Source organism: Pseudorca crassidens, chromosome 8 (assembly GCF_039906515.1).
Source record: "Pseudorca crassidens isolate mPseCra1 chromosome 8, mPseCra1.hap1, whole genome shotgun sequence".
Lineage (NCBI taxonomy): Eukaryota > Metazoa > Chordata > Mammalia > Artiodactyla > Delphinidae > Pseudorca > Pseudorca crassidens.
This window is the reverse complement of record NC_090303.1, coordinates 36,141,379-36,161,761: the sequence shown is the minus strand read 5'-3', so window position 1 is coordinate 36,161,761 and position 20,383 is coordinate 36,141,379. Positions and strand designations below refer to the sequence as shown.

At 36.6% G+C, this 20,383-nt stretch overlaps 1 protein-coding gene and 1 pseudogene across 1 annotated transcript in view; one reads left to right on the top strand and one right to left on the bottom strand.

Moving 5' to 3' along the window:
* The window catches only part of HDAC9 (histone deacetylase 9), a 581,469-nt gene that overhangs the window by 397,493 nt on the left and 163,593 nt on the right, over positions 1 to 20,383 (top strand). The gene's annotated exons all lie outside the window — the stretch shown is intronic.
* LOC137228571 (dihydrofolate reductase pseudogene) lies at positions 16,161 to 17,774 on the bottom strand (annotated as a pseudogene).

Sequence of the window (20,383 nt, the reverse complement as noted above, 5' to 3'; positions counted from 1 at the left end):
ACTCAGTTGTTTGGAATTTTTCTCAGAAGTTATGGAACTGAAAAAACATTAACGAATAATTCACATGTCTGGTTATCTTAACTGCTGATTGAATTGTAATTTATCCAGCTGATTGTGACATTTAGAAAAAACAGAATTAGCCAAGGAAAAAGTTTACTCGCTAGGAACATATTGACATAGTTTTAATCCAGTAGTATGAGTAAACAGTAATCTATTTTTGGAAGACTTTTTGAAGTAAAGATTAAGGGAGTAAAACTGAATAATATTTTTATTTTTAAATATCTTTTTGTCCATTGATGTGGGCACATTTCACCAGATATGTACCAGAAATGTGCCTAATGTGATTTATCTCTGGCTATTTGGTAAGCATGTAAGGTAGCCGCTACCTACCAATATGCAGGACAAGAAAATAAAATGAAAAGGAACTTTTACAACACATTTCTGAGAAATGCCTAGTTCTTTCTGCTGGTCGATATGTCATTACACTGCCATCCATTAGCAACTGAAATATTATATTTTCATTTTTGATGTATATAGATATTAAGAGAATGATATTCTTGTGGGACTTGTGGTAGTGATGGTGATTGTAATGATGTTGGTGATGGTCATTTAATGTGTCCCGAGACTGTTATTGTATCTTATAGCATAGAAAATAAGTCTGTGAGGCTTCAAGAACATTATCATTTAGACAGAAAAGAACATCAGTAGGTGAGTAAAGAAAGGATAGAAATGGCTAAGCGAAGACCAATAAAAGGAAAGAGACCAAAGGAAGTGAGGACAGAGTACAAACACTTAAGAATGAAATGCTAAAATAAAAGCAAATTAATGGAGGAAGATGTAAAAAGCCTAACAGGGGAGTAAATAATCAAATCAGGGGTAATTTTTAAAAATGAGTGAGAGTAAGGACCCACTACCGCAAGGAAAAAGCAAAAATATTAAATACCATTATTTTCAGTTGCTGCTGCTACATTTTATAAAAATTGGTCATTGGCATTTATCATGGTCATTGACATCATAGCTTTTACGGTCTGTATATTTTGTCAGTGCATCTAAACCCTCCAAAGAAGGCAATGTGGTCAGTGTCTGTACAAATTAGTCATCTTATGTTGTGATTGTTAAATATTTTGAATATCATCAACGTTTAAAATAATGCTTTTATAACATAATGGGAAAACAGATGCAATTGGTTGCCGAAGTGATTGATGTCAGATTTCAGAGATGGATGGAATTACCTAGAAGGGATCCTTTAATCCCACTACAATCTTCTTTCCAAAGGCAGAGTCTGAAACTAGAGAAGTAAAAGTACATGCCTCCACCACACAACCAGTGAATGGCAGAGCCTGGTTTCAAATACAGCTGTCTGAGTTCAAGCCCAGGGCTCTTTAAACTAGATTACACACAGCACATTTTTCTAAATGTGCATCCCCAAAAGATCTGTCGTTCCCCAGCATTGTTTTTGTAAAGAAGGGAGTTTGAAAGCTTGACTAATTAATTAGTGGCTATCTTCTGTGAATCTGACATAATTGTACATGTTCTCTATGTAGAGAAAAAAGTTGCAATATATATGTTTTTTAATCCAGCCATTGTCAGTAGCCCTAGTCTCCTTATTCCTATCATTTGAAGAGACCGTTGTGCTTTAAGACTTCGCCGTGAGCACTGCTTTCCTGCTTGCCCTCTGCAGATACTGTTCATAGTTCACTGCACCCACTGTGTTTAGAAATGGTGGCTGTGCTGAACTTGAGCACTCCTTTTCAGCTGCCTGTGGTTTCACCACTTCTTAATATGTTAAATTTAATTAGGCTGTGGTTGCTAGCCCCTTGCTTTTTTGCTTGCCATTCTGTCGGTTAATGTTTCCCTTGTATAGGTCAGAAGGCATAGGGGGAGGGGAGAAAATGGGGAAAGGGTGGCCAGATTCAGGTCAAGCTGTCTAACCAAACGGTAGCTGATTCTACTACTGACTCAGTCTCTGTTTCCCAGCCTCTGTAGTACCAAGAGACCTTTGCAGTAATGGAAACATTTCTTCTTTCACTCTTGTGCACTGCCGTCCCTGACTTCATGCAGAGAAACGTGAGGGGCAAAATAATTGTAAGCATTACAGCCTTTCACTCTAATGACCTTGACTCTGCACTGGGATAAATGTCTAATTACCAAGAATTCAGCACAGACCACATTAGCAAGGCTGATGTTTGCTTTGCACACAGACCAACATCTGTTGTATCTTTGTAGTAAGGGCTGTTGGTTAGGGGAGCTGAATCCTGCTGTTCTCTTAAAATGCACGTTTTAAACAGAAGGTGCTCTTATAACATTTTGGTCTTGAGAGTTATTGCATCATAGGTTCAGGCAAAAGACTTGTAGCCCCCAAGAAACTGAGTAACTGGTTAGATTTTGAATCTAACCCATAAACTAACCCTAAAAATCAGAATCCTTTCCCTAAGTAAACCTTAAAAATCAGAATGCATTTTGCTATTTTGGACATTATGATGAGCAGTCAGAGTTGACCACGTGGCAGTCTTCTCACCACTCATGGCCACTACATAGAAACGGCTTCCAAAGGGTGTCATTGTGATTGATTTTAGAAACTATATAGATACAAACCTCTATTTTTCTTTTTTCTCCTGAACTCTGAGTGGGTAAGAAGTCTGTTTTCTACGAAGCATTAGCATCTTCCCTTAATTTCAGTTTGTTAGTTTGTAATATAAATGATAGGAAACAAAGAATTTCATGTGCCTTTTCCTTTGGAGATACCACAGCAATTTAATCAATTGTTTTCCATTAACATTTTTCTGGTTAATGTGAACAGTATAATCAAGTGTAACGTCAATTTGGGTTCAAACTATTTCTGTTTGGGGAACCATTTTCTAGTTTGCCACAGTATTGTAGAACAGGTTACCTAATTACCTAAATTATTGAGATCCTGAGCTTAGGAACCAGACCGCCTGGTTTCAAACCTCAGCTCCTCTACTTACTGCCTGTGCGACCTTGGGCAAGTTAGTTAAGCCATCTGTGCCTCTCTTTTTCACATCTGCAAAATGAAAAAATTAATAGAAATACTTTCCAGGATTCTGTGTGGAATAGATGAATTTATATAAGTGAGGCACTCAGAATAGGGCCTGACACAAACTCAGTGCCATTTGCTGTTCTTACTACTATTTTGAAGTAGGCTTTCTAAAGTGTTAAGGCCACACTCTATAGTTACAATAAATACCTAGAGAAGAATTTAGATTAAGTCTTGTACTCTGCTTTTATATTGCTTCTAATCTTTAATAGTAAATATCAACATACATTTAAGGATCTAATCAACTAAGTGCTTTGCCTCTGTGTAAGAATTATGGTTTATTTTTATCAGGACACTAGCAAAATACAGATTTTCTGTTCTTTTCCTATCTTTCAGGATGTTTTGTTCTTGGAAAAGATTCTAAAGAGGTTTTTTTTTTTCCTTCAAGAAAGAATATGCTAATTGATTAAAGACTTGATCTCCAACTTTTAATGGAAATCACCACAAATACATTTTTAAAAGCTATACCTGGATATTATAGTATGCAGTATAATATATTCTAAGAATCACACATCACATTAGGGTATCACAATTCTCAGTCACACAAAGTGTAAATCTTCCTGGAAATTAGGTGAAAAATACACTGTGAGGGTCAGAAGCCTCAGAAAAGACTGCCTGAAAGGGGCTGTAACCAGAGATTTCTCTTCTCCAGGACATTTTCTCCCTGCTTCAGCCATACCTTATAATGGGCTTCTAGGGCTTCTTTAGAATCCATGAGGATGCACACCGATATATACATAATATACATGTGTCATGGGCTATAAGTGAATGTTGTTGTAGAATTGTTTTAGGCCAAAGTGTGTTTGTTTTGAAAATAGCTCCCTATGTCTAGTTATTTAGATATCATCATCATTCATTCAAATTGCTTCCATTCTATATGAAAACTATTCTTTAGGATAGTACCTGTTTATCCAATGCAAAGTACCAATGACTTTTTTTGGCCTACTGTCATCTTTCTCAAGCTCACGGTAACTTGATAATATCTGTCTTGAAATTTGTATCCCTCCTGCTTTTTATAACGCTGTGGTCTCCTGGATCTCTTCCTATAATTTTAAAGGCTTATTGTCTTTTGTTTTTTCTTATCTGGCTTCTTCCTTCTGCTCCCCAAAAGGTAGAGTGCCCAACGTTTTGTTTCAAGTTCCCTGTATGTCTAGGAATTTGACCCAAATAATAGAAGGGCTTATATTCATAATTTGGGCTGGTACCAAGAATATAATTATGTTAGAGAAAAGTTGGAAAACGGAGATACAAAAGGATCATCACCCATAATCCTTTTCACAAAAGATAGTGTAATGATTTTAGGATGAATATGACAATATAAAAATTCTGACATTTAGTTAACAATATAATTATATTTTGAGTAAATATTAAACCTTCATTTAAATTATGTTCCTTTTGAGGAAATTAAATTGGAATCCTTGTAAGATTTCTAGAATTTTGACTTTGATTCTGGTTGCAAATGCCCATTGGAGAAATTCTTTGTTGTCCAGAAGCCATCTTAGTCATACTAATCTAATGTCTCAGCTAAAAGATGTAATAGTAGAAAAATTCGTATATAATGTTTTTATGGAAATGTATAGGACTTTTAAAATAGCATTTTCTCTTATATGATCACATTTAATCTCCCAAACTCTGGGAGGTAGTATTTTTTCATCCCCATTTAATGAAAGAGAAAATATAATAAAAAATCTCTGCTTATTAGTAAATGTGTAAAATGATTGTAATTTTTAATTACTAATAATACTGACAAGTCTTTTATACTATCTGATTATAAAAGTAATATTTGTTCATTACAGAAAATGTGGAAAATAAAGGAAAGTATAAAGAATAAAATAAAAATATTTCTTGGAGTCCCAGAGTATAGGTGTAATCTCTAATAATTTTGTATATTTTCATTATCTTTCACATGTATTTTGACGCCTGCATTTTAACATCAGCACTACAAGCATTTTCTACATGTCATTAATTATTCTTTAAAACATAATTAAATTCAAATTATGAATATAAACCCTTCTATTATTTAGGTCAAATCACAACATAATTTCTAAGAGCTACATAATATTATTTAATCACTTCCCTAATGATGGACATTTAGCCCATTTTCAGTTTCTCATATTTTTAAATATTGATCAGACTTAAGTTTGTCTTCATTAAATCTGACTCTTTCCTTAAAGAAAAAATTGTAGAAGTTGAGTTAACGGATATAATTTTTTTAAGTTTCTTGATACAGACTGCCCAACTGATTTCCAGAAGAGATCTTAAAAATTTATAACCCCATCAGTAACACATGCAAGTCCCAATTTCAACTCACCTTTACCAATATAAAATATTCGTGTTTTTAAAAACTACTTTACCAACTGATAAGCAGGAAATGGAATATTTTTTGTTAATTTACATTTCTCTGATTACTAATAAGGTGGATACTTTTTCAGATATTTAATGGCCATTCATATGAATTCATTCCATGTCAATTCTGAATAGTAGTTTTAAAGAACTGTTTGCATTTTTAAGAATATTTAGTTGAATACATAAATTCTTATGAATGGTTGCTTTAAATTTTTCAAATGAGAACAATTTTATTTTGTATTTCATCTTAACTATGCTATATATTTTGTTCCAGTTTTACTAGGACTGTGTGCTGTATTGCCAGTTATTTTTTTGTTGTTTTTTTTGTTGTTGTTGTTGTTTTGGTTTGTTTTGTTTTTGTGTGGTACGCGGGCCTCTCACTGTTGTGGCCTCTCCCGTTGCGGAGCACAGGCTCTGGACGTGCACACTCAGCAGCCATGGCTCACGGGCCCAGCCGCTCCGCGGCATGTGGGATCTTCCAGGACCGGGGCACGAACCCGTGTCCCCTGTATCAGCAGACGGGCTCTCAACCACTGCACCACCAGGGAAGCCCTGTTGTTGTTGTTTTTAACTCAAATCCCTTCTTAGGAATAACTCTTAAAATTGCTCCTTGCTATCCATCCCCACTGCCACTACCTTGGCTGAGGCTTTTATTATTTTCCCTACCACCTGTCTCATTGCAGTCTGGTCTTTTCTCGCCATTACTGTCTTTCCCTAAAGCAAGGGTAGCATGCTGTTTCCCACTTTAGCATGCTCTATCACTGTTGTAGCATGCTCTGTTTCCCACTTTAGCATGCTCTATCACTGTTGTCACACCATAAAGCCTATATTCCTCAAAAGTAAATAACAGTCTGATTATTCACAGTCTGGTCCTACATTCTTCTCCTACCTCTCAGCCTTATCTTTTCCTTTCTGTCTTTGAGTCTTCCAATCCAGTTTTCAACTCTTCACCCCCATGCCAGTCATGATTCAACTCCACTGAAATTTTTACCATTTTCTCTACGTGATGGCTTCTGTAATACCATGACTTACACATGCTGTTCCCTTTGGATATATTTTCTTCAAATGGATAACTGCTTTTCTTCCTTTGAACTTGTATTTTTTATACTGTGAGTTGCAGCTCATTCAAAGGTTATAAAGTCAATTTAGTGGGTCAAGACTGGCATTCTGGGAATGGAATGGAATATAGTAGAAAACGTAAGAGTGTACGTATTATTTTATGAAACTTATGTTTTAGCTGTGTGTGTGTATTGGTTTACAAAGTGAAATGTGTTTTTTGCTGTTGGTTGTTTTTTGAGGATTTTGAAATCTACTGAGCCACTGTTTAAGCACCCACCTCATATTATTTTATCTATAAAGCCTTTCCTCTATTCCCAAGAGACAATTAATAACTTCCTTTTCTTTATCTACATACATAGCTGTGTTTTTTAGAGTACTTATCATTTTGAATGGGAGAAAAAAATCTTTATCTGTATAAAAGAACTTATCACTTTGAACTGGGGGAAATTTGTTTACAGATCTGTTTCACACGTGCCATGTGAGCTTCTTAAGTATAAGAACCTGTCTTAATAGTATGGAATACAGCCCTTTGCAAAGAGATTCAGTGTAGATCTTCAATGAATGCTTGGCCAGATAAATGAATGAATGAACAAATGAACAAATTGATGCATAGACGACCTTGGCAGAGTTCGCTTCAGCTTCGTTTTCAAATGGGAACGTGACATGTAAAACCAGTTTGAAATATTTTTAGATATCTGCTACTTGGGAAGATTTTTTAAAGTAAATTAAATCTTTTTTGATATGAGGGTGCAGAATTGCTGTACAGATGACTGTAGAGGATTATTTGGTTGTAAGACAAATATACATGCACAAAAGAAGATGAGTCTTCAAGCTTTTTATCCATTGGAATCTGGGGTTCTGCCAGGTATTCAGCAGCTCCTTCAGTATGTCTCTTTATCACTATAGTAGCATCCATGAGCCACCATAACAACCAGTTTTTTAAAAAAAATTAAAATAATCAGATAGCTAGCTATTTGTGTATACGGAGCCAGACGTCTGGTTATTTGGAAAAGTGGATGATCAGATATTTTTTCACTTCTTATATGGAATTTTTGAGTGTACTTACAGATTGCTTTCTACTAACTCAAATGACAATCCATAGTTTAACTCATCAGTGGTATACCTTTGTCATAACTAATAAAACAGTAAATGTCAATTAATCTCTCAGACACCATGGAAAGCCCATACTTACTGATGGAATGAACATTGTGGCTGGAAATAAGTTGCTGCTGATTAAATGTTCACAGCCAGCCTTGGTTCTACCGTCTCCTGTAAAATGGGGCGTGGCCTACCTGCTTTACTTCTAATTCACAGAAACATTGAAGTGATTAGTTTGATACACGTGATATGCCTTTATCTCCTCATAGAATCATAGCATTTAGAAACATTAATTTTTCATCCAATAATGAAGTTAAAAGGAGGGAAATTGTCAAGTTCCTGAGAATATGGTCCTTGGAATCAGACAGATCTTGGTTTGAACCCCAATTCATGCTGTTACCTGCTCAGTCACCTTGGATAAAACTTTTTTAACTTCACTGAGCTTCCACTATCTATAAAATGAGGAATCAAAATACATAATTTCAGATATGTTGTAGGCATTATAGCATTAGATAATGTATAAACTAACTCCATGCCTGGCATATGGTATATTGTCAAAATGGCTGATAATTTTATCGTTGTTGCTAGAAGTAAAGAGTTAGCTTGCCTCCAACATAAATGAACTATTTCTTTATCTTTGGGGTAAATCCTACCTTCCTGTCATTTTAGATATGAATAAAATTAGAACTCCTTGATCTTGGACTGGTCTCCTGACTGAGGAGATAATGACTTGCACTTCAGAGCTCCATTCAGCTCCCAGGTCCTTCCTTCTCAGTCTCTTTCTGGCTGTGCCTCAGGGATTTAAATTACTAAATGAACTTGCCTTTTGTCTTGTTCATCTCGTAGTGTTACGCAATTAAAAGAAAAAATCTTGACGATGCTGCTTCCCTCAGAAAGGCCACATCAAAAGGTAGAGTTCACCAAAAATAATACACACTTTTTCCGAAGACACAAACAGTTCCTTGAAAAGGATGTCATGCTGTAATTTGTTTTGTGAATTCTGCAAACCACAGAACATTTAGTTACAGTAATGTTTGACCTTTCTTTTTCTTTCTTTTTATGCCTACAAAGCTCTATCTTCTCTTTTTTTTTTTTTTTTTTTTGCGGTACGCGGGCCTCTCCTCTCACTGTTGTGGCCCTCTCCCGTTGCGGAGCACAGGCTCCGGACACGCAGGCTCAGCGGCCATGGCTCACGGGCCCAGCCGCTCTGCGGCATGTGGGATCTTCCCGGACCGGGGCACGAACCCGTGTCCCCTTAATCGGCAGGCGGACTCTCAACCACTGCGCCACCAGGGAAGCCCTATCTTCTCTTCTTTTGAGAAGAAATGTAAAGGCTAAAATTCTCTTCAAAGTGCGTGTGGGGTGTGTGTGTGTGTGTGTGTGTGTGTGTGTGTGTCTGTGTGTGTGTGTGTGTATTCTCAATTGGATTTTATTATAATACTGAGTTTAATGTCTAGCCAGGGTGCTTTGGCTTTATGTAATAATATTTTATGGAATGCAATCACTTGTGCAAAGACCAAAGAGAGGCTCATTTAAAACTTTACAAAAAAGAATATTCTGTGCTCATAGGGTGACGGGAAATGCAACATGTATACTAAACCCCACATTGCACCCCACTGAAAGCAGAGAAATCCCTATGACTGATTTGATGGTAGTAAAATCTCTTTAGGGATTTTTTTGGTTAAAGAAAGTAATAGCAAGAAATGGGCACATAATTAAGTTTCCAAAGTGCACGTGTCACGAGCATCTCATTGTCCCTCTGGAGGGGAAATTTACTATTGACTTAGGTAGAAATTTTTCCTGCTATGAGCCCATTTAAAAAAAAAAATCAGCATTTCCGAATTCTGTAAACAATTCTCTGCTATTTGAGTTATAAGAACATTTTACTGTCATTTGTGTTCTATTTTCATTATGGCAATATTTTACAACCACCAGGTTGCTATAGAAATGAAAATAAACAAAGGTTTGGAAAGATACATGTTGCAGGGGCTTGTTCTGCCTCCCTTGCCTGCGTATGTGGACTGTGTTCTCTCTGAATGGACTTCCTTCCTCAGTTATTCAGTTGGTCTTTACCTAAGGAACAAAGGTGAAAAATTTGTGTTCCGATATGTTTTTCCAAATTCTTTTTAAATTATTTTCATGTCTTTTAAGAATAAATCGGTCTAAAAAAGACAGACAGATTAGAAAAAGGAAAGAAAAGAAAGAAAAGAAAAGAAAGAAGGAAGAGAGGAAAGAAGGGAGGAGGGGAGGAAGAAAGGAGGGGAGAGAGTAAAGGAGTAATAAGGTAGGCAGATGTGAGAGAGAGTGTAAAGTCTGCTGTGGAATTAGCATCTTTGTAGGTGCCCACTTAACCATAAGGAAAAACCACATTCTACTTGTATAGCCACAGACAGTTTTGAAGGGATTCATGAAGGAATCAGTTATTGCAGTGCATTACCCTAGGGAAGATCCTAGTTCTTTCTATTTGGGCTCAGCATTGGTTACCTGCGAGTGGGTACTTTGTTAATTGGAGAGTGGCACAGCAACTGTTCCTTTCCAGCCCTGGCTTTTACAAATTAGGAAGAACTGATTTACCAATACTTATAAAACTAAAGACATAAGACCATCTGTAAGTTACTGGACCCACATTTGGCATCATAATAAAATATTTCTTGAAAACCACTGTTGCAAAATTATAGCCACATTTTGGCATATTAAAATACATGGTCTTTATATACTTTCATAAAATAATGACTAGAAAGGGACACATATAAACATATATACATTTCTTTCTATATTTCAAAGCAAAAGAATGTTCATTTTAATAAAATTTAAATATTAACTCTTAAATGACATCTAAAAACTCCAAACTAATTATGTCTCCTAATTCTGGTTTGTTAATTTTTCTAAACCAAATTTCAATATAGAGTTCAACAAAAGCAAATCTCTTAATTCTATTACCACTGTGTTTTTATATGGTAATTAGATAAGAATCACTTTATCCATTTTGATAGACTAGCAATCTTATAATTTTTCCCAGCTTGCTATACTTGAGTATAGGATTTTTGCCTGGGAAGCTAGCATCTCTCCACATTCAGAGAAATACCAAAAATAATGGTATAAATATAATAACATGACACTCATTGACAGTGTCCCAAACCAGGAAGAGCTACCATTGAGAAGGATATTTCTCTGAACTCTCAGCTCAGAGAAACATTGAGTAATATCTCTGAATTAGTCAGAACTATTACTGGTTCTATGACACATCTTAAGCAAGGAAAGTCCCTTAGTCCCTTAAAATACTCTTTTTTTTAACAGAATTCTAAAGTTAACATTGACATTTTAATGTACTAAAGCAATATAAACTTACTAAATGTCACATTTAAAACTGTAATTAAATGAATTAACTTTATGGACTAGGGATATATATATATAATTAGATATTATATACATATATGTGTATATATACACACACATATATATTTAGTTTGAATATATATACTTATATTTTCCTAGTTAGAATATATTGTGTGGTATTCTGATATATACACACACATTTAAATGAAGTAATATAATAAGATTTAGACCTATTACGCTAACTTTTGAAATGTGCTGTTTTTAAATAGTTTCCTTATTCTCATCAAGGATTCAGTCTTTTAAAAACACAGCATACTGTAATTAACATCTTATTGTAGCAAAATAATAATATAAACTCATTAGATGGCATATTTAGAACTCTAATCTCTTTAAAAGTACTACTTTTACAAAATTTAAAAAATTCCGCTCTAGGAATTTAGCTCATAAATACTTTGTTCTTGCTGTGAAGTAGTTTGCTCTCGACTGTAGAGTCCAGAGTCATCAAAGGAAAGACACACCTCAGAGTTGACCTGAAAAGATAAGGGCAGATAGGTTGATATGTAGCAAAGATTTTGATCAGAAAGGATGTTGAGCTTGAGAAAATGGTTTTTCTTTTCTTTTTTTTTTCAGTTTTATTGAGATACAATTGACATGTAACATTGTATAAATTTAAGGTGTATAGCATAATGTTTTGATATATGTATAAATTGCAAAATGATCACCACAATAAGATTAGTTCACATCCATCACCTCACATAGTTACAATTTTTCCCCCTTGTGATGTGAACCTTTGAGATCTATTCTCTTAGCAGCTATTAAATATTCAATACAGTATAGTCACCATGCTGTACATTATATCCTCAGAACTTATTTATCTTGTAACTAGAAGTTTATACCTTTGGACCACCTTCACCCAAATACCTCACCCCCGCTCCCCCAACCCAGGCAGTGGTTTTTCTTATCAAATGCAAGAGAAAGAGAATAAGAAGGGGAAAAAGCATCACTTTGATGTAGTACCTCTGAGACATAACAAATTATGTGAGAGCTGCATTTGACTTTAGAGACCATTTAAGTGAATCTCCTCTCCCTGCCCACCCCTCCCCCTGCCCCTGTCATTTTACAGTTGAGGAAAATAATAGTTGAAGAAAGTTTACTAAGGTCATACAGTTAAGAGCAGTGCCAAGAATAGAAACTGGATGTCTTGAGTTGGAGTCTTTCTGTGCACAACAGTTGAAGCCGAAGAATTCAATTTCAAGATGGCAGGCAGTAGAAAACATTGCAGAGTTTGGTCCCCTTCTTTGAAGGCTTTTGGAGAAACCTCATTTCAATATCTATTTGTGAAATGTACAGAAACTTCAGGAAGAATGAGAGACCAAGAAAACCTGAGCTGAAAGCACAAAAAAATCACAGGAACTATCATTTGACATTTCATTGAACACCTATTTATTGAATATCTAACACATGCTAGGCACTCTTCTATGTCCCTGGGGTACATCTGTGAACAAAGAGGCAAACAGTTTCTTCCCTTGGGGAACTTGTGTCTAGTAGAGAGAATTAGACAATAAAATAAACAATAAACATAATAAGTAACTCATGTATCACTTTAGAAGGTAATAAGTGTTATGGGGGAAAAAAACAGAATAAAAGAGTTAGGAGTGACAGAGCTGGGGAGTGTCTTAATGAGAAAATTATATATGAGCAAAGATTTGATTGAGGTGGGGGAGTTAGTCATCTGGGGAAAGAGCACTCCAGGCAGAGGCAAGAGCTACTGTTAACCCCGATGGCTGGAATGCGTCTAGCATATTTGTGAATAGAGTTCTGGCAGAGAGTGGTAAGAGATGGGCTCAGAGAGATGCTAGTCAGCCTCCTTGTGCAGAGACGTAGGTCATTTAAAAATACTTTTACCCTGAGAAATATGATGAGGACCTAATTAAGTATGTCAACCTGGCTGCCGTGTTGAAAGAATAGAGAGTGGGTTGGGGGACGTGGAGGTAATAGGGTACCTCTTAGGAGGCTGTACCTGTAATCCAGGTAAGAAATGTAGACCTAGGCCAGGGTAATGATAATGGAGGTGTTCAGATGTGGTAAGTTTCTGAATAGTTTGGAAGTGTAGACAACAGGATGTCCTGATGGGTTGCACATGGGTCTGAAAGAGAGAAAGGGAGCTGCCAAAGATGGAAAACCGAATCAATAAAGAAGAAGGAAGATGGTGCAAGAGAGAAAGGAACAAAGTGTGTGTGTGTGTGTGTGTGTGTTGACTATGTGAGGAGATGGAGGGTGAAGGTTAAGGAAGAAGAGCAGGGCTTACTCTGGTTGGTGCTGGTGGAGAACACCAGTTATACCTGGTGTGTTTAGAGCTCCCAGCACTGACCCTCTTCCACAAATGCCCATGATAATCCCTTCCTTTGGTGCCTTCCCAGAAGGGCACTGGTCCAGTGGTGAGTGAGGTGCTGGGGGCCATCCTGAAGCCCAGCAACCACAACCGCTGCCCGGGATCTTTTTAGCAGCTGCTCTTTGATGTGCTGCCTTCACCACTTCTCCAAGCGTGAACTGTCATGAGGCGTTTTCCGTGGGAGCATCCTTTTACTGCACTTTGTACACAGACATGTACAGATGGATGAAAAAGCATGCATGCTCTAATGTGCATTTTAATTTTGTAAGAAAAATCTAAAAAGAAGTCCTTGTAGCATTTGAAAATGTTTGATTTTATAATCTGATGCTTTTAAGCAATGACCTACAATTAAACTATAAAGAAAAATGTAGGCTTGGATTTTCACCTATAATTCATATTTGCATGATTATAATGTGCCATTATAAATTATACAGGGGATCAGAATCTGCCACCTCAGAGGTCAAAAAGACCTCATCATTCTAAAGGACACTTTTAAATACTTTGCTTAATTGATGAGGACAGAAATAATATAAACCGGATCATGTCACTGTCCTGCTCAAAACTTTACAGTTTCCCTTCTCATTCAAAACGAAATCCAAAGTCCTTAAAATGGCCTATAAGGCCCTACACGAACTAGCTTTATGTCACTTTTCTGGCCTCACTTCCAGCCATCTTTCCTTTTATTCACTTTGTGTCAGTCACAGTGACCTCCTTATGCTGACTTGAAGACACTGAAGACCCTCCCACTTCAGGTCCTGTGCACTCACTATTCCCACAGGGCAGTACTCTTCCCCCAGGATTCGCTTGCCCTTCTTCCTCACTTCATACAGTGCAGTGCTCTGTTCACTGTCCCCACCTGAGAGCATCCTTCTCTGTATACCCACATCTAAATGTGCACCACCTCCCATGACTTTGTCTATGTTATTTTCCCTCTTAGTCCTTACTACACACTTGCTCATCTATTATCTGTACACTTTCTTCTCCATTAGTATGCAAATTCCTTGAAGGCAAGAGAGCGGAGACTTTGCTCTTAACCCTAGCCTTGCAACAGTGCCTGGCACATTGCAGGTGGTTGGTTAAGATTTGTTGAGTGAGGAAAGTGAATGGGATGACCTTCGTCATGCTTTTATACTGTGGTCTACTCCAGTTCTGGAAATACTGGACACCACCCTCCCTCAGCCCCTGGTTTCCTCAACATCAGGCTCTTCTGGTTCTGTTTCAGACAGGTAGGGCCTGGGATCTGGGATACACACTCCTCTGCTACCTCTGCCTTATATACTCCACATGCTCCAGAAATATCAGACTATTTTCACAAGCCTCCATGTCCTTTCAGATGTCCGTGCCTTTGTGCTTGCTAATCCATCTGCCTGAACTGTCCTCCCTAATTTTTCTTCCTGGCAACCTCTTACACTGGTGTCCGAATTCACTTTTCATGTCCCTTCTTTGGGTGAACTTTCTTCATGCTGCATTCCTCCCTATTGGCTACCCACTCCCTTATGTCTCTTGGTACATTGTTTGTGCCTGAATTCGTAGCGCGCTATACTGCAAAGACATGTTTCCCCTCTGCATTTCCTCCTAAGTTATGAACTCCTTGAGAGCAGAGCTTCAACTTATTCATATATATGAACCTGGGCACAAACCCAGGGCCTCTCACATAATAGGGGCTCAATAAATGACTTCTGAATGAATATAAATATATTGTTGAGTAACTCTATAAGGTAAAATGCTTTGAAATGCTTTAAATTTTGAGTTGAAGGCTGTGGAACCGAGTTTTTTGTTTTCCTTAAAGCCACAGCAAAGCATGCTCCCCTGCACAGAGCATGCTGAAGGAGTGGGTAGCATAGCATACTGCTGACTCAGCACATGCCAAGGTGAGTCTTGGGAAATCACTAGTGGAGTTCTGTTTAGGCACAGCACATGACTCAGCGTCAGTGCCACCAGTTCTTTGGCCATTGACTAGAGATGAAATAAATCCAGAAATCTGATTCTAGCTGAGGAGGTTTTGAATTAGAATCACATTTCATGGAAAGAAATCCAGAATGGGATTCTTTTCTCCTTACTGTGTTTAGTGTCTAATCACATGATCTGTGTCTCCTTTTATTATTATTAGTAGTAGTAGTAGTATTCTTGTCTCCATTTATTTTTATAAGCTCAATGTACTCTCTCTAGCATGAGTCTTACCTGGGGAGAGGACATGCAGTAACAGAGAAGGAAAGTTGCCTCCAAGGAGAGCATGATAATCTCCAGTGATCAGGTGAAGATGAGAAAGCATAGATGCCATTATTATTGCTTCAGTCATTTGTTTTCTTTTTTTTTAACATCTTTATTAGAGTATAATTGCTTTACCATGGTGTGTTAGTTTCTGCTTTATAACAAAGTGAATCAGCTATACATATACCTATATCCCCATATCTCCTCCCTTTTTTTTTCATACACACTGTATTTTATTTTTACAAGAGATAGACTGACGCCAAGCATTGTAAATGGATGACCACAACAAAAGCAACAATGATTGCAATTACCAAACGTGAAACACTCTCATACTATGTCATAATATTGACATTCAGTCCAGTAATCCTCCACTGTAACAGCTCCTTTACTTTGCAGTGAAAATTGATTTGTATATTTTTTGCCTCTGAGTCCTTGTGGGATTTTTTTTTTTTTTTTGCAGCATGCTTTTTCCCACACATGAACATTTATTAAACATTTTGAGTATTATACACAATTTGCTTCTTTAATTTAGCAATTTTTGGCATTTTCCTGTCAGTACTTCATTCTTTTTAACTGTTGCAGATGTTACATTTTATAGACATATTGGTTATTTCTTATTTGGTTATTTCTTATTTCTTATCTCTTATTTCTTATTCATATTTCTTATTAATCAACATTTGGGCTGTTTCTAAGTTTGAAAAAAAAAGTTGCAACAAATACTCTTGGGTCCATATCTTTGTTCAGGATTAATTTATAGAAGTGGAAGTTCTGGGTCCAAACCCAGAATATTTTGAATTTTAATTGATATTGCTAACTTATACTCTAAAAAGGTTGTACCAATTTATAAGGCAGGAAATGCTATTTTTTTGGATACTTAATCTAAATCTTTGCTAACGTGATGGGTAAAACATGTTTTAATTTTCATTTTTTAATTCTGTGAAGTTTAGTTTCTAACTTACTAATTTTGGTTTCTAGCAATATTCATTCTCAATGTATTACCTCTTTGAATTTTTAATTTTAGCCATTATGTTTGATATTAGATTATTCTTTTTTGTAAAGAGCAGCCAATTCTTGTTCTATCATTGTAACATCCCATGCAAACTCAATGAAGATCAGGAACAAAGTTTCTTAAGGTCTCAAACCTTCTCCTTTAACCACCGAAAAGGTAGTCTCATACCTGCCTCTTTACTATCCCTGTGGAATATCCTGGATTTTTCAACTTACTGACTCCTGGTCTGAGTGAAGAGAATTTTTTTCAGAAATGTGATATAAAGTAATTCCCAGTCCCTCTTTTGATCTAATTTAAATTACCGAATGCTAGCTCTTCTGTTTATAATCCATTTCTGACCTTTGGACCCATCTGCCTAGCTCCTAGCGCTATAGGCTCTGGTTTCAACTCATGCTACCAGGGCACTCTCCCACTTTGGGCTGTCTTGGTAGATATTCTACCCTAGGCAAGTGCTGGTCACCTATTCTTGACTCTAGATGGGCATTCAGGAAGTTACAGCAAGAAATGTTTCTGATGGTATGTTCAGATGGTATCTGATACAGTCTAGTTAAGATTAATGGGGAATAAAAGTACTTTGCTTAGAAATAATTATCCATAGATATAAAGTCAACAAAAGTCTCTACAACAAAAAATACATAATTTTTCTGGGGGAGGAGGAGGCTTGAAATAGATCAGAAAACACTTTCACATTAATTGTTCTTTTCATATATTTCAAATTTGTACTTAATGCCTTTCTCCTCCTGGACATCAGAAGGAACCCCTGGATATTCTGGGATAAGTTTATATTTTTCCAAATCAATTTCTGGAAAAAGAAGTGTCACTTTCAAATTCCTGCATGATGCTTGTCACAAATAGTCTAAGATGGCCTGGCTTGTTCATGGCTTCCTTATAAACAGAACTGCCTCCCACTATCCAGACCATGTCCACTGTATTTGTTAATTCTGGTTGCTCAATAAGTTTTAAGCACCATCCAGACTTTTGGCAAGAAAATGAGCTCCCTGTGGAGGTTCCTTGAGTTCTCTACTGAGAAATATATTAATTCTGTCCTTTAATGGTCGATTCTTCTCTGGAATGGAGAACCAAGTTTTCCTACCCATAATCACCAAATTACCTTCTACTGAAGAGGTTGTGGTCATTCTTTGGAAATACCTGTATTCATTCCTGAGCGGGGGCCAGGGCAGGTCCCCGTTCTTGCCGATGCCCATGTTCTGGGACACAGTGACGATGCAGTTTAGCGGACAAACCATGATAGCGGCAGAAAACATTTCCCGGATTTTTTTTTTTTTAATTCAAACAGAAAGTCACAAGAATTATAATCATCCTCATCAGTTCATTCAGTCCCATGTAATTAATGGTTTTTTTCATCTTGATCTTTTGTTAGCACTTTTATGAGTTCATCAGTTTTCCATTAGAGTTCGGAAAATGCTTATTCATTCAGTTCAGCAGTATAGTCAGTTACCAGAAACCTGTACCTGTCAGAGTCTTTTCCTTGAATTCCTTGAAGATGAAACCCTGTTATAGGAGCATATTTGCAAAAGCATCACAGTACACCCAGAACTGTCTGTAAATGACAAAAGACTTAAAAATGACCACGGTTAAAGATTTGATGAAAGCTCATAATAATGCAATTGACAAAGAAATTTAGTTATTTCTGAGATATACATTTTAAAGTAATAACTAGAATTATGACATAACATTATACCAGAAAATATAAGATTTTTAGAAATTTCATGTAATGTCTGAAACATTTATATTAACATATTTCCATACAAATAACCCAAAAAAAGTTTAGTATTAGTTGTTTCTTTTGTTTGTTTTTTTATACTGCAGGTTCTTATTAGTCATCCATTTTATACACATCAGTGTATACATGTCAATCCCAATCGCCCAATTCATCACACCAGCATCCCCACCACACCACGACTTTCCCCCCTTGGTGTCCATATGTTTGTTCTCTACATCTGTGCCTCAACTTCTGCCCTGCAAACTGGTTCATCTGTACCATTTTCTAGGTTCCACATACATGCGTTAATATACGATATTTGTTTTTCTCTTTCTGACTTACTTCACTCTGTATGCCAGTCTCTAGATCCATGCACGTCTCAACAAATGACTCAATATCTTTCCTTTTTATGGCCGAGTAATATTCCGTTGTATATATGTACCAAAACTTCTTTATCTGTTCGTCTGTCGATGGGCATTTAGGTGGCTTCCATGACCTGGCTATTGTAAATAGTGCTGCAGTGAACATTGGGATGCATGTGTCTTTTTGAATTATGGTTTTCTCTGGGTATATGCCCAGTAGTGGGATTGCTGGATCATATGGTAATTCTATTTTTAATTTTTTAAGGACCCTCCATACTGTTCTCCATAGTGGCTGTATCAATTTACATTCCCACCAACAGTGCAAGAGGGTTCCCTTTTCTCCACAACATCTCCAGCATTTGTTGTTTGTAGATTTTCTGTTGATGCCCATTCTGATTGATGTGAGGTGATACCTCATTGTACTTTTGATTTGCATTTCTCTAATAATTAGTGATGTTGAGCAGCTTTTCATGTGCTTCTTGGCCATCTGTATGTCTTCTTTGGAGAAATGTCTATTTAGGTCTTCTGCCCATTTGTGGATTGAGTTGTTTGTTTCTTTAATATTGAGCTGCATGAGCCGTTTCTATATTTAGGAGATTAATCCTTTGCCATTGATTCATTTGCAAATATTTTCTCCCATTCTGAGGGTTGTCTTTTCGTCTTGTTTGTGGTTTCCTTTGCTGTGCAAAAGCTTTGAAGTTTCATTAGGTCCCATTTGTTTATTTTTGTTTTTATTTCCATTACTCTAGGAGGTGGATCACAGAAGATCTTGCTATGATTTATGTCAAACAGTGTTCTTCCTATGTTTTCCTCTAAGAGTTTTATAGTGTCCAGTCTTACAGTTAGGTCTCAAATCCATTTTGAGTTTATTTTTGTGTATGATGTTAGGGAGTGTTCACATTTCATTCTTTTACATGTAGCTCTCCAGTTTTCCCAGCACCACTTATTGAAGAGACTGTCTTTTCTCCATTGTATATCCTTGCCTCCTTTGTCATAGATTAGTTGACCATACGTGCCTGGGTTTATCTCTGGGCTTTCTATCTTGTTCCATTGATCTATGTTTCTGTTTTTGTGCCAGTACCATATTGTCTTGATTACTGTAGCTTTGTAGTATAGTCTGAAGTCAGGGAGTCTGATTCCTCCAGCTCTGTTTTTTTCCCTCAAGACTGCTTTGGCTATTTGGGGTCTTTTGTGTCTCCATACAAATTTTAAGATGATTTGTTCTAGTTCCATAAAAAATGCCATTGGTAATTTGATAGGGATTGCATTGAATCTGTAGATTGCTTTGGGTAGTAGAGTCATTTTCACAATTTTGATTCTTCCAATCCAAGAACATGGTATATCTCTCCATCTGTTGGTATCATCTTTAATTCTTTTCATCAGTGTCTTATAGTTTTCTGCATACAGGTCTTTTGTCTCCCTAGGTAGGTTTATTCCTAGGTATTTTATTCTTTTTTTGTTGCAGTGGTAAATGGGAGTGTTTCCATAATTTCTCTTTCAGATTTTTCATCATTAGTGTAATAGGAATGCAAGAGATTTCTGTGCATTAATTTTGTATCCTGCAGCATTACCAAATTCATTGATTAGCTCTAGTAGTTTTCTGGTGGCATTTTTAGGATTCTCTATGTATAGTATCATGTCATCTGCAAACAGTGACAGTTTTACTTGTTCTTTTCCAATTTGTATTCCTTTTATTTCTTTTTCTTCTGTGATTGCCGTGAGTAGGACTTCCAAAACTATGTTGAATAATAGTGGTGAGAGTGGACATCCTTGTCTCATTCCTGATCTTAGA